Below are 27105 nucleotides of genomic sequence, written 5' to 3'. Positions count from 1 at the left end.
GAAAAAAATCCTGAGGTGCTATCACCTGGAGAAATCTTGGCTATACTTAAAAACAAATTTGAATTTGTGTTTTTAAAGGACGATTCAACTCAGCAGTGGAAAATAAGTTCCCCTCCCACGTTTGTGGTCATTCTTGTTTAATCTCTTTGGTGGGCTTCCCCTTTCAACGTTGGGGGTCTCCCAGGATGTGTCCTAGGTCTGTGCCCTCCAGAGAGCATGTAGATCAGGGGTGGTGGACAATGTACAGGCTTATCTGGCCATTGCCTGTGTTTTGTAAATAAAAGTTCTATTGCAACGCAGCCACACCCGTTCATTTACATATTGCCTGTGAATGCTTTTGCCCCACAACAGTAGAGTCGCATGGTTGCAACACAAATTGTATTGCCCTCAATGCCTAAAATATTTACTAACCTGCCCTCTACAGGAAAAGTTTGCCAACCCTTGATACAGATTAGTGCCGTCTGCTAGAAACATAGTATGAGCCACATATGCAATTTTAAATTTTCTAGTAGCCACATTTCAGAAAAGTAGAAAACGGGTAAAATTCATTTTAATAATATATTAACTCAATACATGCAAAATATTATCATTTCAACACATGATCAGTAGCAAAAATTATTATTATATTTTTGTGTGTGAGGAAGATCAGCCCTGTGCTAACATCTGCCAATCCTCCTCTTATTTTTACTGGGGAAGTCTGGCCCTGGGCTAATATCCGTGCCCATCTTCCTCCACTTTATGTGGGACGCCGCCGCAGCGTGGCTTCCCAAGCAGTGCGTCAGTGCGCGCCTGGGATCCGAACCGGCGAACCCTGGGCCGCCGCAGCGGAGCACGTGCACTTAACCACTTGCGCCATCGGGCCGGCCCCTAGAAAAATTATTAATGAGATGTTTTACATCCTCTGTTTTTTGTACCAAGCCTTTGAAATTTGGTATGTATTCTATGCTCACAATCTAGCCACATTTCAAGCGCTCAATAACAAAGTGTGGCCAGTGGCTGCTGTATTGGACAGGGAAGGTTTCAGTACTCCGGTATTGTGAGATTATTTATTTAATGTCTGCCTTCCCTAGCAGATGGAAAACTCCCTGAGGGCATGGGCTATTTCTGCCTCTGCCATCAGAGATTCCCTCACCACCTGGCACAGGACTTGGGACCTAGAAGGTGATGGATAAACATTTGCTGATTGAATATACCACAACCACCCTCCTTGATTCTCAGGAGCGGGTCTGTACCTGTGGATTCAGATTCTTCAATTGTGGAGCACCAAATCTTCATCTCATCGCCTTTGGCTTTCAAGTTAAAGATGGTGTTCTCCTCAGCGCATTCTTTGTTGATAACTTGGGCCTTAATATCTAGAAGGAGAAAGGGAGAGTTTGCATGAGGTCACCCAGAGAGTGGGTCCTGAATTCAGTTTCTGTCCAAGAAGGGTACGCATCCATAGTCGCAAGCAAAGGAGAGGACAGAAAGGCCAATTCATCACGGGAAACCTCTTGAGCCCCTGATGATTGGTAGGAGGATGGTAGCACCAAACATATGAGAGACTCGGGTGGAGCCATAGGCGTGAGCCCTCACATCATAGGGGGTGCATGGGGAAAAGATGGGATTGAAGTCGACAGTGATGGAAGGCGACAGAGTTGTGACTCTGGCTACTCCAAATTTAGGCAATTTTCCAAAGCCAAAGGAATAGAAAGGGACCGGGGCAAGCCCAGTATGGTGGATGAGGGCTTGGGTTCTGCAGTCAGATGGAGTCCAGCCCTGCTACTCACCAGCTGTGCAAATTTGAGCAACGACTTAACCTCTCTGAGCCTCAGATTTCCCACCTGCAGCATGGCAATGATTAAAGGACTCTTATTGAAAACAAAATAGATAATTCTACCAGAGGTACCCTCGAAAAATATCAGCCAGATAATGCCATGCATTTTCTCAAACTCTCCAATCCCACCCCCCATCTTACCTCAAATAAAATCCTGAGTCCCTACCTTCGTCTACAAAATCTGCACTCCCTTTCTGTTCTGACCCCTTCTGCTGCAGCTTTCACCGGCCTGCTCATTGTTCCTTGAACTCACCAAGTGTTCCAAGGAACACACTTGCTCTGTCTCCCAATATTTACACGGCTCCCTTCCCTCAGGTCTCTGCCCCAGTGAGACTTCCCCTAACCGCACTATATACAATAGCAACGCTCCCACTAATCTTGACCCTCTCGAGCCTCCTTAGCGTGCTGTATTTTTCTCAGTAGCACTAGCTCTATCTGGTATGCCATAGGTCTATCACTAAAATATAAAATTCACGAGGCTAGTTTTGTTCAATTCTGGTGGCAGTTCACCAAACACTCTATTTCCACCTCTCGGCCTCCTGGGAACCCATGAGGATGGAACTACCCGGGATTATGTGACTGATACTGGAGCTACACCAGGAGTGGGGTGCTGCCGTTAAGGCATACAGTACCCGAAATTCCCACGCAGTCACCCACCAAGCACGTTCAGGGTGGTAAATCCATAGCTGTATCAGTCAGGAGAGGATTGGGCATGCAGCAGTAACACACAACCCCAAATCTTAGTGGGTTATAAATAATTATTGATTTCTCATTCATGCTTTGTGTCCATCGTGAATTGACTTGGGGCTGTGCTCTGTGTTCTCCTTGCCCTGGGACCCACACAGATGGAGACATTGTGATCTGAAACACTGCCTGTCCCTAGAGTAGAGGGAAAGAAGGCTCTGGAAGGTCTCACACCAGCAACTATTCCATTCACAATTCACTGGCTTAAACTCATCACAAAATTCCACCTAACCCCAAGCCAGGGAGTACAATCCTAACGTGGGCCCAGAAGAAAGAGCTCGAAATATTTGAACACAGCAAACGACTATCATATCTTAACACCTGGCACACAGTAGGCAGTCAACGAGTATTTGTTGAATGAATTAACGACGCCCTCCAAACAGTGCCTGGCCACAAACTCTTAACACAATGCCTGATGCTCAATAAATGAGAGATGTCATTACTATAATAGGCTTGCTTTGTGTGAGTTCAGAGGTTAGAAACAGTCAGGGGAAACGGTATATGGAAAAGACATGGAGAATCACATTGCTGAAGTCACCCTTCAAAATCAGCGCCCAGGTGTGAGCTTGCCGTGGAGGATATAGCCTACCTAGGCGTTCCGTCTGAATAGACTGACTGACATTCTCTGAGGATTTCAGGAACGCTGCCAACGTGGTGCTCTCCACGGTCTCCAGTAAGACTGTGGCCAGGGTGGACGTTTCTTCTTTGGTGAAGGTGGACCACGTGGACGTTTGCTTAAGCACAGAGGTAACACTCTCAGGCGTATTCTGCAAAGAAAGGTGTATTTGCTCTCTCTCTCTCATCAATGAAATAGCAGCTGTCCTCTCTCATCAAGAGAATGGGTTGCAGTCAAGGGAAGGATGAGGTGTGTCTGCTTAACGGGTAGGGAATTTCCTTTTGGGGTGATGAAAATGTTCTGGAACTAGATAGTGGTGATGGTTAGACAACATTGTAAATGTACTAAATATCATTAATGGTTACCAGAAAAAAAGGAATGGGACTATTGATAAACACAACATTGATGAATCTCGAAGGCATTATGCTGAGTGAAAGAAGCCAGACTCAAAAGGCCATGTGATTCCATTTATATCACATTCTTGAAAAGACAAAGCTATAATGACAGAGAACAGATCAGGGATTTACAGGGGCTAGTGGTGGAGGGAGTATCTGATTGTAAAGAGAAAACCCAAGAGAGTTCTTGGGGGAGATGGAACTGTTCTGTATTCTGATTGTGGTGGTGGTTACACAAATCTACTCAGGTGATAAAACTCATAGGATTGTAAAGAAAAGGGCAATTTTACTGCGTGTTAATTTTTAAAAACTTACAACTGTAATAAATTAAATATTAACTCACAGTCTATTAATTATAAAGAGGACTTTCTGCTCCCAAAGTGTCCCACAAGATGCTCGGAACTGGAAACACAATTACAAAGACTTCCTCGTTACCTTCAGAGAAACGACGGTGGCTTTGTTCTCACAGGCATCGTCCAGGATGCTGAAGGTGGTGTTCATTAGTGCACAAAAGGAAACCTGTGCCCCCGAGGGAAAAGCATTCGTGAGCATTGATCAGTCTATCCCCCAAGCATGTAAGGTACAAATTGGGCCATGAAGCCCACCATACAGGGTGGTCCCAAATTCCTGAGGTCTCGTGAGTCTCTCGAATTCTCGGAGAAATAAAAACTCACTATTTGATCAGAATTGGAACCACAGCTCCTTTCTCTTCCATGAACAACAAAAGAAACATAGACAGCAAAACCATTTAGTGGGGTAAAAAGATGAGGAAATGTGTGAAAAAACAGTGGTCCAAATGAAATAGTACTCAGCCGTAAAAAGGAATGAAGCATTGACACATGCTGCAACATGGATGAACCTTGAAAACATGTTGCTCAGTGAAAGGAGCCAGACACAAAAGACCACATAGCGCATGATTCCATTTATATGAAATGTCCAGAATAGACGCATCTGTGGAGACAGAAAGTAGACGAGTGTTTACCAGGGGTTGGGGTGGGGGGAATGGGCAGTGACTGCTAGTGGGTACAGGGTTTCCTTTGGGAGTGATGAAAATGTTTTAGAGATAGATAGAGGTGGTGGTTACACATCATTGTGAGTACTAAATAACACTGAATTGTATAATTTACAATGGTGATTTTTTAGGTGTATTTCACCACAATGAAAAAAAGACATGGCAATCGTCCAAAGTGCATGGCAATTCCAAAGCTAGTTTATAAGCTGATATTTAAAATAGTTACACCAATTCCTGAAGATGCTCATGGAGCCTTTACTCACTGGAGTGACTCCATTAGAGAATCAGATGTCCAGATTCCTCTTTGCCTGGCCTGGGGGCTATGTATCACATATGCATCCCATATCACACAGATGCAGCACCAACAGCTTCACTAGTAATGAGACTCCAACATCCTTTCTTCTTTTAGTAAGAGAATTCCCAAGTTTTAGATGAGCAAATGTCCTCCCTTCCCAGCTTTCCTTGTAGCTAGGTGTGACCACATGACTAATTTCTGGCCAATGAGGTATAAGCAGAAGTGATACTGGGTCATACTCTTGAAGGGAAGGACAGTGCCTGTCACCTCCCCTTCTCCCTTGCCCACAAGCTGAAATGCAGATGTGATGGCAGGGGCTGGAGCAGCCATGTTCGACCACAACAAGGGAGTCTTGTGTTCATGATGACAGAGCATTATGGAGCCATCACATCAGCTCTCAGCAGCTTACACTCAGACTGTTACAAAGAGAGAAATAAACTGTTATCTGGTTTAGGCCATTGTATATTTTTGTCTTCGTTAAAACTGCAAAGCAACATCCTACCTAAGTGGCTTCTAGGACAACTTCAAGAGCTAGGAACCTTCAAAAATACTTACATATTCAGGCTCCACCGCTGCTCCCTCTTGGCATAGCTGGACCTGCTCATTGTTGGGTAACATATCTTCTTTACACTTGAAGGGAACCACTAGGACGAAAACAAAAGCAAGCAAATCAAATGTCAACCACAGAAAGATATTATTATTTACACAATCATACCCCATGCTGTAAATGCATCCATTGCCATGTTATACAACAGTGGAAATGAACAAGCTACAGCTACACGCTACAACATCAGGGGCTTTGGGAAGTGTGATTATTGAGTGAAAAAGAGCAACTCTGGAAAATATCATATGATCTCACTTATATGTGGAATATTAAAAAAAAAAAAAAAGCCAAGCTCATAGATAAGAGAACAGATTGGTGGTTGCCAGAGGTGGGGGTGGAGGGTGGGCAAAATGGATGACGGTCGTCAGGAGGAACAAACTTCCAGTTATAAAATAAATAAGTCCTGGGGATGTAATATACAGCATGGGGACAATAGTGAATAATACTGTATTGCATATTTGAAAGTTGCTAAGAGAGTAGATCTTAAAAGTTCTCATCACAAGCAAAAGAAATTTTGTAACTATGTAGGGTGACGAATGTTAACTAGACTTATTGTGATTATTTTGCAATAGATCCAAATATCAATCATTATGTTGTACACCTGAAACTAATAGAATGTTATATGTCAATTATATCTCAATAAAAAAAGATCATATGTGGTATGATACCATTTTTGTAAAGCTCCAAAGCAAACAAAACTAAGCAAGATATTGTTTAGGGATACGTAAATGGCAGGGTTTTTTTTAAGTAGGGGAATTATAAACACAAAATTCCGAGTGGTTCCCTCTGGGGAGAAGACAAGGATATACGGAGTGGAGAAGAAGCATGCAGAAAATGCAATGGCATTGATGATATTCTGGTTCTTATGTTGGCAAGGGCCTCGGATATATCCATTTTATTATTATACTTCATTGCCTCCATATAAATTACTTATATTTTTAATGTATCAAATAATCCATAATTTTAAAAACATAAACCTTTCACGGTTCCCCACTGTTCTCAGCAGAAAGACTAAAGTTCTTCACACAGCACACAAGGTCCTGCAGAATCTGACCTCTGCCCACCTGCTCAGATGCAGCTAATGCCATTCTCTTTGTCCTCAGTCTTTGTTAGCCTCAGGGCCTTTGCACATGCTATAACCTGTCACGCTGTGATCTCCACTCTTCATCTGCATAATCCCTACTCTTCCTTCAAGCTTCAGCTTAAATGTCACTTGCCTGGAGCATATTATATATCTCACTAATGGGGTATATAATATGCCAAAGGGCGTGACAGTTTTTCAATTATTAAATAATTATGTGTGTGCTCTCTACTTCCTTCCCTAGACTATAAGCTACATGAGGGCAAATATCATGTCCATCACATCCAGGATTGAATCCCCAGTACCTAGTGCAGGGGCCTGTTTGACTAATTAGTTAATTAATTAATGCTTCAAAAATAATTTATCAAATTAATGTATTAGTGAAAGAATATAAAAAGGGAGAATGAATGAAAGTAAGAAGAGGATCCAGAGCTTGGGTAGAGTGAGGATTTTACAACCAAAGAAAGACACAGATTCCATTGCCAAGACACATAAGGAGAGGATTACTTTTGCAGCTGAAGTTGCCATGTTTCCAGGAGCCTTCTGGATTGGGATGGAAGCCCACAACGCAGCTACAGCTGTAGGAGCCTGGGGCGTTGGTGCAGACAGAATCGGGACCACACCGTGATGGATCTTGGGAGCACTCATCAATATCTGCAAAGAACTCAAAAAGATCAAAAAACCCAGAGGAACAGGGATAGCCTTCTTTCCAGGGTTGACCAGCAAACCCTCTGCTCTCCTCTGCATCCCACTGCTTGGTCTGTGAAGTTCAGCTGTCCATTGCTTGGTGCAAAGCCATGGTGGCAGGTACAAAAGTAGCTCCTGGTGCGTGTTGGTGCACGTTGCATTGAAAAGGCACTTTTCACTGCCTTTGGCCGAAAGGTTACATATCAAGGCACTCATCAATATCTGTGGAGTGAGGCAGAGTTGGCCAACAATCCAACAAAGTCATGCTTCCCCTTCCAAAGCATAGCCTTGTCACTGAAAAATGGCGGCACAACAAGGGACTACATTTCCCAGAGCCCCCTGCATCTAGGCGGGGCCATGTGGTTAGCTTTCACTCATAGAATGGAAGAGGGTATGGCATATCACTCCTGGGCCCACGTGGTTAAGAAGTGAGTGTGTCTTCTCCCTCTTTCCCTGCCACTGGCTGAAACCAAGGATTCCAAGTTCCTAACCATAGGAAAACCAGAGATGCAAGAGGACTGGATCCCTGTATCACCTTGTGGAGGAAAGCTGCCTATTGACCAAGGATATCCATACTGGATGGTTAAGGGAGTAAGAAATTTCTATTTCGTTAAGCTAGTGGTTCTCAACTGAGGGCAATTTGCCCCTCCAGGGGACGTTGGGCAATGTCTGGAGACATTTTTCGTGGTCGCTGGGATCTGGGGGTAGATGCCAAGCATACTGCCAATCCACTAATGCACAGAATAGCCCTACACACAACAAAGAACTATCCAGCCCAAAATGTTAATAGTGCAAAAGTTGAGAAACCCCAGCTTAACCAATACAGGGTGATGTATGGTCACTGTGGCAACAAGAGGTTACTTCTCCCTCTGAAGGTTTCTGATCCACAGAGGATATATGGAATAGAATGTCTCAGAAAAAAATAAATAGGAGGGGTCTGGCCCTGTGGTGTAAGTTCACACACTCTGCTTCAGCAGCCCAGGGCTCGTGGGTTCAGATCCCAGGCGTGGACCTACACGCCGCTCATCAAGCCATGCTAGGTCAGCATCCCACATATAAAGTAGAGGAAGATGGGCATAAATGTTAGCTCAGGGCCACTCTTCCTCCAGCAAAACGAGGAAGATTGGCAACAGACGTTAGCTCTGAGCCAATCTTCCTCACCAAAAAAAAAATAAAGAAATAAAAGTAATAAAAAAATGAATAGGAGGGAGGTAAGGACAAAACCTTTCATATTTCTATGTCATCTCAAAAAACATGAGGGATAAATAGGCACTGTCCACACTAGGGGCTTACACAAGTATATGGTATATTGCACCAGGCAATACAGTGGAGAGTTGGTACGAGAAGTCTTTGTGATAGGAACGTAGACTAATTTGGAGGTCTCAAACGACATGGTTGGAAGGCATGGGGAAGTGGTTTTTTTCTTGGTATCACAGAAAACATCTCTAACCAAGGAGTGGGTTTCTTTTCACCGCAGGCTGCCCACTTCCAGAAATATTTAAGCATCGACTAAGTGAGCTCTTGTCAGACATACCACAGGTGCAATTTATATTTTGCATATAGAGCTGGACTAGGGGCATGGCTTTCAAAACTTTTTGGCCCAAGAAACCTTCCTTCTTGTGAAGTGAAACCCGAATAGGTAAGACAAATAAAAGAGGTGATAATTTGACTGAAAGGAGAGTGGAAGACCATGGCCTTGTTTTCTGGCCCTAGATGGGGATTCTGAAAGGTTCCTAGAGCCCTTAGAGCTGTGTTAATCTCTCTAAGATCCCTTTCCTCTTTATGCCTCTATTGTTCTGCTTCTAACAATGTCAGCAGCTAGTAAAGATCAACGAATGAGAAGAAATATAATATTTCTAATGAAAAGAAGCATGCATTTCCCCGGGGATTGAAGACTATAAAATGTGTTCTGCTGTATGGTAGACCCTCCGAAGATGGAGCCATCAGTTCTTCCATTTCCTGTATGCACATGTTGCTGTCCCAGTGAGATGGAGAGTTTATTTCCCCTCCTTTTGGATCTAGGCTGGCCCTGTGACTGTGACCAATAGAATGTGGTAGAAGTAACACTTGGGGACTTCCAAGCCCAGGCCTTATGAGAACTGGCAGTTTCTGCTTTCTTCTTCTTGGAACTTTCCTTCTTGGAAACCAACTGCCATGCTCTGAGGAAGCCCAAGAAGCCATGTGGAAAGGCCCACTGAGGGCCCTGCCAGAGATCAGCACCAACTACCAGTCACGTAAGCGAGCCTACTTTGGACCGGCCAGCCATCTTAGTGCCCCAGAAAAACCATGTGGTCAACCCATGGAATCATGAGCAAGAACAGATGGTTGTTGTTATAAGCTGCTGCATTTCAGAGTAGTTTGACATGCATTGAGAAGTCCTCAGCATGGCTGGGAGAATGACTGGTACATTTGAAAGCCTCTGGTTTCTCAGGGGTCCAAACATCAGGCAAAAAGAACCCAGGCAGGCAGGAGCAACTGTGTTCTTTCGGGATATTGGTGCAGGTGGAATTGGGACCACAAAGAGTCAAGCTCCTGGAACATTCATCCATATCTAAGCAGAAAACTGGTCTAAGTCAAAAGGGTGAAGGATGCTGAGGCTGCAGCTGCAGTGCACAGCCCCACCACTGACTGAAGCCAATGGGTTTCCCTGGCTCTGGTCCCACCTTCTTAAACACATTTTTGTCGTTACAGAAAGGAAGCATTTAGAGGCAAGTTTATGACCCAGGCAAATCTTCTGATGAGGGTCCTCGCAGCTCAGGATAAAATCCAAACTCCTCATTAGAACAGGCAAGACCCTGAGAGTTTGTTCTCACCTACGCTCATCTTTTGCCTCTAAACCCTTCATAATTCACGATCCAGATTCATTGATTACCTGTGAATTCATGAAGGCTCATTATCTCCTCACATGAAGAAGAATGGTTGAGACCCAAAGAACTGACCAGCAGAACCCAACCTAAACCACCAATGCATGAAATCAAGAGCTAAATGAATGGTGATAGTTTTTACCCATTGACTTTCAGAGTGATTTGTTACTCAGCAATAGCTAACTGCTACAAATGGACCAGAAAAATCAGAGATGACTTCGAATATCTCTGACTCCAAGCCAAGGGAATGTGATAAGGGCTTGATCACTCCATGCCCTGCTGAATGAAGTCATCCTCCCTATAAATGAAAGAGGAAAACAATAGAACCACCCTAGACTCAGGAAGATGGAGCCATGGTGTCTTTGTGAGAATATCCTGGCTGCAGTGTGGAGGATGGATTTGAGAGGGGAAGACTGGAGAAAGGGAGAGACCAATGAGGATGCTGTTACAGTACGGATGCAGCCTGAATAAAGGATGGAGAAGAGTGGAGAGATTCAAGACATATCTAGCAGTTAGATTCTCTGAGACTTGATGACCGATTTAATATGGAAGGGGAGGGAGGATGAGGGTAACTCTCAGGTCTTAATTCAAATACCTTTTAGGAAAAAGTGCTGAGGTTTGAGTCTGAGCTCTCCCTATAACACAGTATCTCTACCTCAGCATTACTGGCATTTGGGACTGGATCACATTTGGTCGTGGGGAGGCTGTTCTGTGCATTGTAAGATGGTTAACAACATCTCTGGCCTCTACCCACTAGAGGACAGTAGCACACACAATCCAATAACAACAGCTGTGGCAATCAAAAATGTCTCTAGACATTGCCAATGTCCACTGGAGAGAAAATCGCTATAGAGATGGAGCCCCCGCATTATTCGCAGGAACTGCCTGACCCACTGCTTAAGTCACAGTAGGCCCTCAACGGGAGTTCAAATCATGATTCTTCCACCGAATAGCTGTGCATCCCTTGGCAAGTCACTTCACCTCTCTGAGCCTCTGTGGTCTCATTCCTAAAATAAGGATCATGATCACTACCTAATAGGATCATGAAATGAGGTGATTCTTAATTAAGTAGGTAAATAAAGAAGGGCAGGCCCTCTGTGCCTTCACAGGTGGAGTTGTTAGAGAAGAACCCATCTCGACAGCTGCACCTATAGCTTCCTAAGGAGTAGGAACACTCAGAACGCTCTGCGAAGATCCCACTGGAGAGGCATTCATTGATGTCTAGGAGCAGTGGAGGAGAGTGAGCAGACAAAAGATTGGGTGTCTACAGTGAGAAACACGTACCCAACTCAATGATAGCTTTCCACCAAAGACCATGCCTGAGAGCCTGAGAGCATTACGTGTACAGGCAAAATGACCTGGATTTCCCAGGTTCCAGTTGGTTCCAGTAGGAGAAGAGAAACCGCGCAAACAGCTGCACTTGTACCTCCCTGGCAGGTTTTGGCAGATTGAGTTAAGACCACATTGTCGCGGGTTTTGAGAACACTCATCTATATCTGGATAGAGAAAGAGTCAGAGTTACAAAGTTGCCTCATCTTGTGAAGCCCATTGTATTTTCCAAAGATGGTTGAAACAATGTTTCCCTCCCATATGTCCTTCATTCAGTGAGACCTTGGTACTCCACCCATCAAGTAGTGGGGTCTATATTCCCTCCCCTGGAATCTGAGCATGCTTGTGACTATGGTGGAAGTGACACCAGGTCATAAAAATACCATGCTTAGTCAGAAGAATGTCATGATAGGTCGTAGAAATATAATGTAATTCCTTCTTCTCTTGAGATGCTCATTCTTGGAAATCAGCTGCCATACTTTGAGGAAGCCCAACCAGCCATGAAAATGCAGCTCAATGGGGAAGAACTAAGACATCCAGCCCGCAGCCCTGGGGGAGCAGCCAGTCAAACAGCCAGCACCACCTTGCCAGCCTTGTGAGTAGACCCTTTTCAAAGTGGATCCTCTAGCCTCCAGTTGAGCCAACTCAACTGACACTGTGTGGAATAGGGACAAGCCATCCTCTCCAAACTCAGCCCTAATAGCAGATTCATTCATGAGCATAATGAATGATTACTATTTGCAACTAAATTTGCAGGTGGTCTGTTACCCAGCAACAGATAACTCGGACACTTGCAAAGCAAATTCTAGGAATTTACTCATTGAAGGACCCATGGAATCGTGCAGTCATGGAACCATGGGGTGGCTCTCCACAAATCTATTTCAACCCTGCTCTGACAAGTTACTCGAAATAAACCCTTGCTAGGTACTTGTTATAGAAGCACAACTTCAAGGCAAGTCTCCTATAGCTCCCTCCCAGATCACAGGGATGCTCATTCAGCTTTCTTTCAAGTTGTAAAACATTAGAAAAACCTAAGTGCCTGCCAATAGAAGGATGACTCAATTTGGAGTTGACATAAAGAATAAGGTACATATTCCTTCATTCAACAAATACATATTAAATACTCACAATGTATCAGTCACCATACTGGGGGTCAAAGACATAGAGTAGACAAAATAGTTGCTGTAGTATCCATCATTTTCTATATGGTTAATATTGATTTCACCCCAAATTTAAACACCAGGGTTCATCAGCACTACTGAGCTGACTGAATAACCCATGAACTGTAGGCCAAAGATAAAGAACGATGTTTGGGGATCCCTGGAAACTAACTGCAAAAGTGATAGAAATGCATCATCTTCTTCAGAGCTCAGCAAACTACATCCCATGGGTCAAATCCAGCCCACCATCTGTTTGTGTACATAAAGCTTTATTGGCACACAGACACATCCATTCATTTTTGTATCATCTCTGGCTGTGTTTGCACCACCACTGAGTGGTCATGACAGAGATCGTACGACTTGCAACTTCCAGAATGTTTATTATGTGGCCCCTTACAGAAAAATTGCCAACCTATGGTCTTATTCAGAGGAATAATCAGATTTTTACTGTCAAGAAGAGAACTGGGGTTTAAATATAAGGAATGCTGACAGAGAACTTAGCTCCTTCTGGGAATTATGTTACTTTATATTATTTATGTTAATATAGCTCTTAATACTGCACATGTGCCTAGCACACTGCATACATTATTGCATTTAATCTTCCCAACTATCCTTGGAGTTGGATACTCTTATACGCCCGTTTTACAAATGGAACCATTGAGGCTTATAGAGATGAAATATATTTCACCAACATCTCTTAACTAGAGTGTGGCAGCTAAGTAACATGGTTGAGACACCCTCAGTAGAGTCAGAAAGACCTGGGTTTGAATCCCAGTTCAACTGCATGACCCTAAAAAAGTCATTTCAGCTCTCCAAGCCTCAGTTTTCTCATCTGGACAATGGAGATCATCAAAATGCCTATAGTCCGTTTAATGTGACATTGCACATAAAGCACTTCACACAGGACCTGGCACTCTATAAATGTTGGAAATTCTAACTATCTCCATGGAAAGGCGGCCAAACAGTGGGCCCTCACAATGAAATCAGTGGGTATTTCTGGATATTGACAGGGAGAATGATTTTAATTTTAATTTTCTTCCTAATGCTAGTCTATAATCATTGGAAATTTTAGTGGCCAGGAATAATTCTCATGATGAAAGAAATAGAAAGTAAGAGCGAGAGAGAGAGAAAGGAAGAATGCAAAGAAGAAAGAAAGAAAGGAAGGGAGGAGGGAGGGAGGGAGGAAGGAAGGAAGGAAGGAAGGAAGGAAGGAAAGAAAGGAAGAGAGGAAGGAAGGAAGAAAGAAGAGAAAGAAAGAAAGAAAAGAAAGGGAAAGAGAGAGAGAGAAAGAAAGAAAGAGAGAGAAGGGAGGGAGGAAGGAAGGAAGGAGGAAGGAAAGCAGGAAGGAAGGAAGGAAATAAATAAATAATTAATATTTGGGGCAAAAACAAAAAGCATCTGTATCTGCTACCCAGCTAGATTCCACCTGCTTTTCCGACCACCTTTGAGGGGATGTGAACTCACCCTTGCATTCCACTCCTGGGCCCACGAACTGTGTCTGTCCGGTGCTGGACAGGAAGCCTTGTTCACAAGTGCAGTAGTAACTGTCCAAAGTGTTGGTGCAGGTTGCATGAGCTGGGCAGATGGTGGAACTCGCACACTCATTCACATCTAGGCAGCGTAGAAGGAAAAGGTTGCGTTAGCGCCCCAGAGCAGGGCTGCAAGGGAAGGCAGCATTTGAGAGTGAAGGAGACCACTGTGGGTTGAATTGTGTCCTCCAAAAAGAAATGTTGAGTTCCTAAACCTGGTCCCTTAGAATGTGACCTTATTTGGAAATAGGGTCCTTGTAGATGCAATTAAGATGCAAGTTAATGTGGGATCATGCTGGAGAAGGATGGTCCCTTAATCTGATATAATTGGTGTCCATATAAGAAGAGGACAAGAGGCACAGAGACAGGCTTGGGGAGAACACCATGTGATGACAGAGGCAGAGATGGGAGTGATGCATTTACAAGTCAAGGAACACCTAAGATTGCAGGCAACACCAGAAGCTAGGAGAGAGAGACAGAGCAGATTCTCTCCCAGAGCCTTCAGAGAAAGCACGGCCCTGCTGACACCTTGATTCCAGACCTCTGGCCTCCAGAATGTGGGACAATAATTCTCTGTTATTTAAGGCCGCCAGTCTACAATATTCTGTTATGCAGCCCGAGCTTCCTAACACAATGGACAAGAGAATTCATCTCTGTGTGTCTCAATTTCCCCATCTGTCAGACGAGGATAATAATACCCACCCCACAAGGTCATTCAGAGGATTAAATAAGGTGACCTCTGGAAAGCGCTCACCACAGAGCCTGGAACACAGTAAGTACTAGGCAAGCAAATCTTAACTGAAATAAAAATTAACCACTAACATGTCGAGCTTTCTTTGTGGCAGGTATTGCCATAGATCCCTTACATGTGTTAGCTCCATGAATGCTCATAGCAGCCCTATGAGCTATAAACTAATATTTCCACTTTTCAGAGGAGGAAACTGAAACTCAAAAATTGTGCAACGTCGCATAGATTGTGAAAGGCACGAGGATTGGAATCCGGGTTCTGTCTGGCTCTGGAATATTTGCATGACAGCTTCTCAGGCTGTCTTGAGTGCCAGAGTCTGGAAATTTGGTGATTAAATCAATGTCTGTCCTACGCAAGCCCTCCTTGAGCTGCCAGAGGTTGCAGCCTCATTTGGAGGCAGAATGTCATGGTGGTTGTGAGCATGGGGTGTGAAGTCACTCTTGGGCACACTCAGATCCTGACTCTCCTACCTCCTATCTATTTGGCCTTGGGAGGGTGATTCCACCACAGTGGAGGCTCACAGTCCTTGTCTGTGAAATGGGTGTAGAATATGACCAATACCGTCAGGTTGTTGGGAGGACTGAATGAGCACATGAAACAGAGAGCTTAGTGCCTTGACTGGGATCCTGCCTCCAGCCTTTTGTACCTGGTGTTCCCTCCTCCTGGAACATCCTTCCCCAGATACCCAATCTCTCACTCCCTCACTTCCTTTAGATATTGTCTCAAATATCAACTTCTCAGCACGGCCTCTTCTTACCACCGTGTTAAAATTAGAAACCCACCTCCGGAACTTTATATCTACATTTCCTGCCTTATTTGTCTTCATCTCCTTTAGGTATCCCTAACACACAATATGTTCGTGCTTCTATTTTTTATCTATCTCCCTGCAAACAAGATGATAATTTCCAGGGGGACAAATATTATTGCCTGTGTTATTCACTGCTGTATTCACCATTCCTAGAATAGAAGCTGCTGTATTGTAGATGCTCAAGTAGTATTGGTCGAAAGGTGCAGGAATGAATGAATCAATGAGTGAATGTATGAATGAATGATTATTAGCATCAGCTTTGCAGAAAAGTCTTTGAACTCAGCCGAGACATGCCCCTACTCATCACCCACCACTGCTGAATTTGCAAACAGAATTGGACCTGATTCCCCAACAGATCCCTCCACCTACTTTCACACGTCTCTCCTGGACCGTGGAATCTCATGTTTCCACTGCTAGAAACAAATCCTGGGTTGCAGACACAATAGTAGCTTCCAGGACTGTTGTGGCAAGTCGCATGCTCTGGGCAGGCTCTGGAATCCACACATTCATCCACATCTAGAGAGTGAAAGAGAAAACCCGGGTTGAGGCAGACGAGGAAATGAGAGCAGGAGACTGCAAGTGCAGACTTGCTCTACATGTTCTTATCTTGTGGCACACAGCACTGAGGCTCCCCACTACCCACATTCTCCCCTTCTCCCTAACCTCCCTTGCTGTTAGGTGGGACCATGAGAATAAATTCTGGCCAATAATATGTAAGGAAAAGGGTGATGAATAATTTCAAAACGTAATGATCACAGATTGCACAAATGGCCGTAGTCTTTTTTTCTTGGCATAGAGAAAAAAGATATGTTGAAGTGCGAAACCAGGTCTCTGAGAATGTGACCTTATTTGGAAACAGGGTCTTTCTAGTTGCAATTAAGATGTAAGTTAACATGGGATCATGCTGGAGTAGGATGGTTAATCTTAATCTTATCTGATTGGTGTCTTTATAAGTAGAGGAGAAGGGGCACAGAGGCAGGCTTGGGGAGAACACCATGTGATGACAAAGGCAGAGATTGGAGTGATGCGTCTACAGCTCAAGGAATCCCAAGGATTGACGGCAACACCAGGTGCTGGGAGAGAGACACAGAGCAGATTCTCTCCTAGAGCCTTCAGAGAAACCACGGCCCTGCTGACATCTCGATTTCAGACCTCTGACCTCCAGAGATGTGAGAAAATAAATCTCTGCTGTTTAAGGCCGCCAGTCTATAATACTTGGTGATGCAGCCCAAGCTGCCTAACACAATGTGCAAGACAATTCATCTCTGTGTGTCTCAGTTTCCCCATCTGTCAGATGAGGATAATAGTACCCACCCCATAGGGTCATTCAGAGGACTAAATAAGGTGACCTCTGTAAAACACCTACCACAAAGCCTGGAGCACAGTAAGTACTATGCAAGCAAACATTACTAAAATAAAAATTAACTACTAATATGTTGAGCTTTCTTTGTGGCAGGCATTGACAGAGATCTCTTACATGCATTAGCTCCACGAATCCTCCTAGCACCCCTATGAGCTATAAACTAATATTTCCACTTTTCAGAGGAGGAAACTGGGGCTTCACAATTCTGCACTGTCACATAGTTTGTGAAAGGCACAACGAGGATTGGAATCCAGGTTCTGTCTTGCTCTGGAATGTTTGCATGACAGCTTCCCAGGCTGTCTTGAGTCTCAGAGTCTGTGAACTTGGGGATTAAATCAATGTGTGTCCTACGCAAGCCCACCTTGATCTGCCAGAGGTTGCAGCCTCATTTGGAGGCAGAAGGGCATGGTGGTTGGGAGCATGGGGTGTGAAGTCACATCTAGGCACACTCAGATCCTGACTTTCCTACATCCTCTCTATTTGGCCTTGGGATGGTTATTCCACCACAGTGGAGGCTCAGTTTCCTCGTCTGTGAAATTGGTGTAGAGTACAACCAATACCATCAGGTTGCTGGGAAGACTGAATGAGCACATGTATGAGAGAGCTTAACGCATTAGCTGGGATCCTGCCTCCAGGCCTTTGTACCTGCTGTTCCCTCCTCCTGGAACATCCTTCCCCAGACACCCAATCTCTCACTCCCTCACTCCTTCAATCTTATCTCAAATATCAACTTCTCAGCACGGCCTTTCCTTACCACTCTGTTAAAAGTGGTAGAATCTCATCCCTAGAACCCTTTATCTGCCTTTCCTGCCTTATTTGTCTTCATCTCCTTTAACTATTCCTAACACACAAGATGTTCATGCATCTATTTTTTGTTATCTATCTCCCTCCACACTAGATGATAAGTTCCAGGAGAACAAATATTATTGCCTGTGTTAGTCACTGCTGTGTCCGCCATCCCTAGAATAGAACCTGGTGTATTGTGGATGCTCAAGAAGTGTTGGTCAAAGGGTGCATCAATGAATGAATGTATGAATGAATGATTCAGCCAAGACCTCCCCCGACTCCTCTCCCACCACTGCTGTCTTTGCAAACAGAATTGGACCTGATTCCCCAACAGATCCCTCCACCTACCTTCACATGTCCCTCCAGGACCGAGGAATCTCGTGTTTCCACTTCTAGAAACAAATCCTGGGTTGCAGAAACAATAGTAGCTTCCAGGGCTGTTGTGGCAAGTCGCATGCTCTGGGCAGGCTCTGGGATCCACACATTCATCCACATCTAGAGAGTGGAAGAGAAAACCCAGATCAAGGCAGAGGAGGAAATGAAGACAGGAGACTGCAAGTGGAGATTCGCTCTACGTGTTCTTAGCTCGTGGCACGCAGTGCTGAGGCTCCCCAGTACCCACATTCTCCCCTTCTTCCTAACCTCCCTTGCAGGTAGGTGTCGTGGTTAAAATAAATTCTGGCCAGTGGTATGTAAGCAAAAGGATGACAATAATGTCAAACATAATGATCATAGCTTGCAGAAAGGCTGTAGTCTTTCTTTTTTAGCATAGACAAAAAAAGTACACTGTTTATTTCTTTGTTGTTGTTCATTTGTTTGTGTCATACATCCATCCATCCACCCATCCATCCATCCATCCATCCATCCATCCATCCATCCATCCATCCTTCCATCCATCCATCCAGCCAGCCAGCCAGCCAGCCAGCCATCCAGCCAGCCAGCCAGCCAGCCAGCCAGCCAGCCAGCCATCCATCCATCCAGCCAGCCAGCCATCTATCCAAGCAGCTGTCCACCTATCTATGCATCCAGCTTTCCATCTTTTCATCCATCTTTCTATCCATCTGTTCATCCGTCTATTCATCCATCTATTCATCCATCCATCCATCCATCCATCCACCCATCCATCCATCTATCCAAGCAGCTATCCATCTATCTATGCATCCAGCTTTCCATCTATTCATCCATCCAAAAGATATCTGCCACGAGTGTGATACTTCAATGGCCCGGTATATACCCCTGTATCCACACCTCAGGATGCAGGTTATGCAGTATGACGTAACTTTGACACTCCTCTCTTTAAATGTGGAGTTTGTTTCCCACCGCTGAATCCACCTGGCCCTATGACTTCCATTGGCCAATTGAATGCAGCAGAAGTGATGTGGCGCAGTTCCTAACTTTGACCTCTAGAGGCTTCTTTGCTTCTGTTCATGCTTTGGGCCTCCTGATTCTGCCACATGAACAAGCCCTAAACTAGCCTAGTGAAGGATGGAAGACATGGATCATCCCATATGAGCCCCAGTCATGTGCGACAGCCCAGCCCAACCACAGCTGACCACAGACACACGAAGAATGTTTGAGACCCAAAGAACTGACCAGCAGAGCCCAACCTAAACCACCAATGCATGGAATCAAGAGCTAAATAAATGTTAGGTTTTTTCAGCCATTGTCATTCAGGGTGATTTGTTACTCAGCAATAGCTAACTGCTAAAAATGGACTAGACAAATCAGAGATGACTTCAAATATCTGTGACTCCAAGTCAAGGGGATGTGATGAGGGCTGGATCACTCCATGCCCTGCTGGATGGAGTCACCCTTCCTATAAATGAATGTGGAGAACAATAGAACCACACTAGACTCCGGAAGATGGAGCCTTGATGTCTTGGTGAGAACATTCTGGCTGCAGTGTGGAGGATAGATAGAGGTGACAAGACTGCAGAAAGGGAGAGACCAGAGGGGATGCTGCTGCAATACGGATGAATCCTGATCCAAGGATGGAGAAGAGTGGAGAGATTCAAGACATGTTTAGCAGGTAGATACCCCAAGACATGATGACTGATTTAATATGGAAGGGGAAGGGGGGTGAGGGTAACTCTCAGGTCTTAATTCACATATCTTTTAGGAAAAAGTGATGAGGTTTGGATCTGAGCTCTCCCTAGGACAGAGTTTCTCTACCTCAGCACTACTAAAATTTGGGACTGGATCATTTTCATTTGCCGGGAGGCTGTTCTGTGCATTGTAGAGTATTTAACAGCATCTCTGGCTTCTACCCACTAGATGACAATAGCACACACAACCCCAACACCACCAGCAGCTGCAACAATCAAAAATGTCTCTAGATATTGCCAGTGTCCCCTGAGGATAAAATCGCTATAGGGACAGAGCCCCCTATTACTATCAAGTACTGCCTGACCCACTGCTTAAGTCACAGTAGCGCCTCAACAGGAGTTCAAACCCTGGTTCTTCCACTTAACAGCTGTGCATCCTTGGGCAAGTCACTTCACCTCTCTGAGCCTCAATTTTCTCATTCCTAAAGTGAGGATCATGATCCCTGCCTCAAAGGACCATCAAATGAGGTGATTCTTAAAGTAGGTAAATAAAGAAGGGCAGGCCCTCAGTGCCTTCACAGGCGGAGTTGTTAGAGAAGAGCCCAGCACGACAGCTGCACCTGTAGCTTCCCAAGGAGTTGGAACACTCAGAATGCTCTGGGCAGATTCCACTGGAGAGGCATTCATTGATGTCTGAGGAGCAGTGGAGGAGAGTGAGCAGACAAAAGATTGGGTGTCTACAGTGAGAAACACATGTACCCAACTCAGTGATAGCTTTCCACCAAAGACCATGCCTGAGATCCTGAGAGCATTACCTGTACAGGCGAAACGACCTGGCTTTCCAGGGTTCCAGTTGTTTCCAGTAGGAGAAGAAAAACCGCGCAAACAGCTGCACTTGTACCTCCCTGGCAGGTTTTTGCAGATTGAGTTGTGACCACATTGTAGGGGATTTTGAGAACACTCATCTATATCTGGATAGAGAAAGAGTCAGAGTTACAAAGTTGCTTCATCTTGTGCTACCGATTGTATTTTCCAAAGATGGTTGAAACAATGTTTCCCTCCCATAAGCCCTTCTTTCAGTGAGACCTTGGTACTCCATCCATAAGCAGTGGGGTCTATATTCCCTCCCCTTGAATCTGAGCATGCTTGTGACTATGGTGGAAGTGACACCAGGTCATAAAAATACCATGCTGAGTCAGAAGAATGTCATGATAGGTCGTAGAAATATAATGTAATTCCTTCTTCTCTTGAGATGCTCATTCTTGGAAATCAGCTGCCATACTTTGAGGAAGCCCAACCAGCCATGAAAATGCAGCTCAATGGGGAAGAACTAAGACATCCAGCCCACAGCCCTGGGGGAGCAGCCAGTCAACAGCCAGCACCACCTCGCCAGCCTTGTGAGTAGACCCTCTTCAAAGTGGATCCTCTAGCCTCCAGTTGAGGCTCAACTGACACTGTATGGAAGAGAGACAAGCCATCCTCTCCAAACTCAGCCCTAATAGCAGATTCATTCATGAGCAAAATAAATGATTGTTGTTTGCAACTAAGTTTGCCGGTGGTCTGTTACCCAACAATACATAGGTTCAACACCTTGCAAAGCCAATTCTAGGAATTTACTTCCTGAAGCACTCACAGAATTGTGCAGTCATGGTACCATCGTGGGGGGCCCTCCCCTAATTTCCTTCAGCCCTGCTCTGCCAAGTCACCCCAAATAAACACTTGCTATGTACTTGTCATGCAAGCACACCTTCAAGACAAGTCTCCTATAGCTCGCTCCCCATCATTGCACCTCTCCTAGAGAGATATCTGGAGCTGCCACTGTACATCAACATAAGATCACAGGGACGTTCATTCAGCTTCGTTTCAAGTTGTAAAACATTAGAAAAACCTAAGTGCCTGTCAATAGAAGGATGATTGGAGTTGACTAAAGATTAAAGTTCGTGTTCCTTCATTCAACAAATATCTATTTAACTCACAATGTATCAGGTACCATGCTGGAGGTCAAAGACATACAGTGGACAAAATCCTTGCTATAGTATCCATCACTTTCTAGATGGGGAACATTGATTTCACACCAAATTTAAACACCAGGGCCCACCAGCACTACTGAGCTGACTGAATAACCCATGAACTGTAGCTCAAAGATAAAGAAGGACATTTGGGGCTCCCTGGAAACCACAGTGATAGAAATGCATTCTCTTCTTCAGAGCTCAGCAAACTACATCCCATAGGTCAAATCCGGCCCATCACTTGTTCGTGTAAATAAAGTTTTATTGGCACACAGCCACATCCATTCATTTTTGTATCATCTATGGCTGCTTTTGCACCACAACTGGAGCACTGAGTAGTCATGACAGAGATCATAAGCCTTGCAGTCTCCAAAATATTTACTTTCTGTTCCCTTACAGAAAATTTTGCCAACGTCTGGTCTTATTCAGAGGCATAATCAGATCTTTACTATCAAGAGAATAAGGGTCTAAATATAAGGAATGCAGACAAAGAACTTAGCTCTTTCTGGGAATTATGTCAGTTTATATTATTTACGTTAATATAGCCCTGATACTGCACATGTGCCTAGCACACTGCATACATTGTTGCATTTAGTCTTCCCAACTATCCTGTGAGATACATACTTTTATACACCCGTTTTACAGATGGAAACATTGAGGTTTAGAGTGATTAAACATGCTTCCCCAACACCCCTTAACTAGAGTGTGGCAACTAAGCCACGTGTTTGAGAGACCCTCAGTAAAGTCAGAAAGACCTGGGTTTGAATCCTAGTTCAACTGCATGACCCTAAACAAATCACTTCAGCTCTCCAAGCCTCAGATTTCTCATCTGGACATTGGAGATCATCACAATGCTTACAGTCAATTTTATGTGACGATGCACATAAAGCCTTTCTCACGCAGGCTGGCACTCAATAAATGTTAAAAATTCTTATTATCTACTGGAGAGGTGACTGAAGGCACACCCCAAAAATGAAATTGATTATTTCTGGATGTTGACAGATAGTAGGATTTTTATTTTCATTTTCATCCTAGTGCTAGCCTCTAACCATTGGAAATTTTTGTGTCCAGGAATAATTCTCATGATGAAAGAAAGAAAGAAAAAGAGAGAGAGAGAGAGAGAAATGAAGAATGAAAAGAAAGAAAGAAAGAGAGAGAGAGAGGGAGAGGGGAGGGAGGGAGGGAGGGAGGAAGGAAGGAAGGAAGGAAAGAAGGAAGGAAGAGAGAGAGGCAGGGAGGGATGGAGGAAATCATATTTGGGGAAAAAACAAAAAGTACCCACATCTACTACCCAGCTAGCTTCTATTTGATTTTCCTACCACCTTTGAGGGTGTATGAACTCACCTTTGCATTCCACACCTGAGCCCCTGAACTCTGTCTCTCCGGTGCTGGACAGGAATCCTTGTTTGCAAGTGCAGTAGTAACTTTTTGGAGTGTCGGTGCAGGTTGCATAAGCTGGGCAGACAGTGATATCCACACACTCATTCGTTTCTAGGCAGCACAGAAGGAAGATTTCGGGTTAGTGCACCAGAGCGGGGCTGCAAGGGAAGCCAGCATTCGAGAGTAAAGGCGACCGTTGTGGGTTGAATTGTGTCCTTCAAAAAGATATGTTGAGGCCCTAAACCTGGTCCCTGAGAATGTGACCTTATTTGGAAATAGGGTCCTTGTAGATGCAATTAAGATGTAAGTTAATGTGGGATCATGCTGGAGAAGGATGGTCCCTTAATCTGATATAATTAGTGTCCTTATGAGAAGAGGAGAAGAGGCACAGAGACAGGCTTGGGGAGAACACCATGTGATACCAGAGGCAGAGATGGGAGTGATGCATCTACAAGTCAAGAGACACCGAGAATTGCTGGCAACACCAGAAGCTGAGAGAGAGACAGAGCAGATTCTCTCCTAGAGCCTTCAGAGAAAGCACGGCCCTGCTGACACCTTAATTTCAGACCTCTGGCCTCCAGAACTGTGAGAGAACAAATTTCTGTTGTCTTAAGCCACATGGTTTGTGATAACTTGTTACAGCAGCCCTAGGAAACTGGTTAGTCAAGGACCTTACAGACCCTAGACTTTGCCGCTCAAAAGTGTGGTCCGTGGGTGGGCAGCATCAGCATCGCCTGGCATTTTGATGGAAACAGAAAACCCCAGGCCCTGCCCCAGATCTACTGAATGAGAATCTGCATTTTAGCAAGATCCTCAGGTGATGTGTGTGCACAGGAAGTGTGAGAAGTACTGATCTGGACTCTTGCTTCTCCAAGTGTGGTCCGCAGACCAGCAACATCTGCCTCACCTGGGATCCCCGAGAGACCTTGGAAAATCAGGTGCTGATTCAGCTGGTCTGGGGGACCTGAGTCTCTGCATTTCTAACAAGCCTGTGACTGATGCTGATGATGCCAGTCCATGGACCACTCTGTGAGCATCAGAGCTCCAGACAGAAGAGTATGCGAGTCAAAGCTGCAGCCTTTGGAGCAAGGACCACCTGGGTTAAAGCTCCCACAGGAAACATCAAAGCAGGGAATGGTGGCTACTCCCCCACACCCATCTCCCCCTCTTCCTTTTATTAAAATGACCACCCATTTAAGCTTCAATCCCAGCTTCTCTTGTAGCTACGTGTGGCCATGTGGCTAAGTTCCAGCCAACGGAAATGAGCAGAAGTGATATGTGCACCTTTTGGCCACACCCTTAAAAAGAAGGAGCATGGTCTTCACTTCTCCTTTCCCTTTCACCTGGGCTGGAACATGGACAGAATGAGGTGATCTGTCCATAACCGTGGGGATGATGCTTTGGAAAACCTCCACACCGAGGGACGGAGAAACAACAAGATGGAAGGCACCTGGGAGCTGAGAGGATCTCAGACGAGGTAGCCCTGTCACCTTGTTCCATCCTCAAAGTGGAGATTTATGAGAGGGTGAAGAATAAACTTCTCAGAGATAAACATTTTAAGTTGTTGTCATTTGGTTTCTATGGAAACAGTCAAAACTACATCCTAGCCACCCCAGCCCTGGGACAAGTGAAGTTCACATCTCTGTACCTCCGTTTACTTCTTTGGCCCTCAACTCATGTCCAGTGAGTTCCCAAGCCCCATTGATTCTTCCTCCCAAATATTCGACATCTACCCACATCTCTCCATTTCCATGGCTATGCTTGGTACAGATCTTCCCCTGGATGCTGCATCCCCTACATCCCCTACAGCCCCTACACCCTCCACTGTTCCCTGCAATCATCTCTGAATGCAAATCTGATCACCCACCCCCACCCCTGCCTACAACACTCCCTGTTGCACTCAGAATGAAAATGCAAGTTACTTAATATGACCTGGAAAGTCCCCAGTGACCAGACCGAACCACATCTCTCTTCACTCTCCATTTCTAGCCTCCCCACCACAGGGCCTTTGCACATGCTGTTCTGTTTTCCTCTGCTTTGCCTGGCCAGCTCCTATTCATTCTCCAGTTCTTGCTTAAATGTCACTTCCTCCAAGAAGCCTTCCCTGACTCCCCCATAGCTCCCTGTGCTCTCTGTTTATGGCACTTATCAAAATTATAATTGGTGGATTATTTGAGTGGTTAGCTTTTTAGTGATCATCTCCTCTACTACACTGTGAGTTCCAGGAGGACAAAGCCACAGGTGGGGGCAGGCTTCCAGGTGCTAGGGAAGGGACTCACTTGACACTATCATTTCTGTGTTTGGCAGAATAATGGCCCCCCCAAAGATGACCACGTCCAAATCCCTGGAACCTGCAAATATGCTATGCTACATGGCACAGGGATATTAAGGTTGCAGATGGAATTAAGACTGTTAATCAGCTGACCCTGAGATGGAGAGATTAGCCTGGGTTATCCAGGTGGGACCAACACAATCACAAGCATCTTCATAAGAGAAAGGTGAAACCAGGAGAGACAGAGTCAGAGTGAAGCAATGTGAGAAAAACTTGACCAGCCCCTGTTGGTTCTGGAGATGGAAGAAGAGGGACACGAATAAAGGGATACAGTTGGCTTCTAAAAGCCAGAAAAGGCAAGAAAACAGATTCTCCCCTAGAACTTCCAGCGAGGAATGCAGCACTGCTGACACCTGGATTTCAGCCCAGTGGGACCCGTTTCAAACTTCTGACCTCCAGAACTGTAAGAATACGCTTCTGTTCTTTCAAGCCACCAAGTTTTCGGTGACTTGTTACAGCAGCAATAGGAAACTAATACAACTTCCATTATATGGATGTGGAAAACTGAGCCTCAGAGAGGTTAAGTAACTTGCCCAAGGGCACACAGCCGGTGAATGGCAGCATCAGGCCGGTGAAAACCCTAAGTGCATGATTTTCATTACTTCTACATGACAAGAGGTAGGTCTGGCTGGAAATGGAGTAAATTTTCAGGCAATATCTAAGATAATTCTACATAAAAACTTTTGTAATTGGTTGTTTAAAGTTTCTCTCCCTGATTGACTGTGAGCCCCCAGAAGAGATGTGTGACCATCTTACTTACTACTGCATCCCAAGTGCATAGAATAGCGCCTGGTGCATAGTCGGTGCTCAATGATAAAGACCTCACTGAGAAGGTAACATTTGAGCAAAGATCTGAAGGAGTAAGTGAGCTATGAAGCTAATTAAAGCAGAGGAAACAGCAAGTGCAAAGGCCCATTGGCAGGACCACACTTTGTGATTTTGGGGAACTACAAGGAGGCCGATGTCGTTGGAGTACAGTGGATAAATGGAGAGTGGGAGGAGGTGACATAGCAAGATCATGCAGGATCTGCTGGACCACTGTAAGACTTCAGCATTTTATCAGAGCAAAAGGGGAGCATGGGAGAGTTTTGAGCAGAGGAAGGACAGAGCATGACTTTAACGTGATCCTTCTGGCCATTGGTTGGAAGATGCACTGTAGAGGGACAGAGGCTGGATGACCAGGGAGGAGGTGACCACACTTGTCGAGGCGAGCGATGATGGTGGATACAACCCAGGTGGGAGCTATGGAAAGCTAGGATTCTGGATTTATTTTGAAGGTAACGTTAACAGGATTTGCCAGTGGATGGGATGTGGGGCGTGAAATAAATAGAGGGGCACAGCGAGAATGCCAGCATCAATTGGTAGGATAGGACATCATAGGAAAACTCTTTATAAAGTGCCATGAAAACGTAAGAGATAGGGCCAGCCCTGTGGCTTAGCGGTTAAGTAGGCGCGCTCCGCTGCTGGCGGCCCGGGTTCGGATCCCGGGCGCACACCGACGCACC

The 27105-nt window shown here is 44.9% G+C and overlaps 1 pseudogene; it reads right to left on the bottom strand.

The window, feature by feature from the left end:
* The window catches only part of LOC131402754 (adhesion G protein-coupled receptor E1-like), a 212904-nt pseudogene that overhangs the window by 176855 nt on the left and 8944 nt on the right, over positions 1-27105 (bottom strand).

The sequence above is a fragment of the Diceros bicornis genome, unplaced genomic scaffold, assembly GCF_020826845.1.
Source record: "Diceros bicornis minor isolate mBicDic1 unplaced genomic scaffold, mDicBic1.mat.cur scaffold_252_ctg1, whole genome shotgun sequence".
Classification (NCBI taxonomy): domain Eukaryota; kingdom Metazoa; phylum Chordata; class Mammalia; order Perissodactyla; family Rhinocerotidae; genus Diceros; species Diceros bicornis.
The sequence above is the reverse complement of the archived record's forward strand: the minus strand, read 5'-3'. Positions and strand labels throughout refer to the sequence as shown.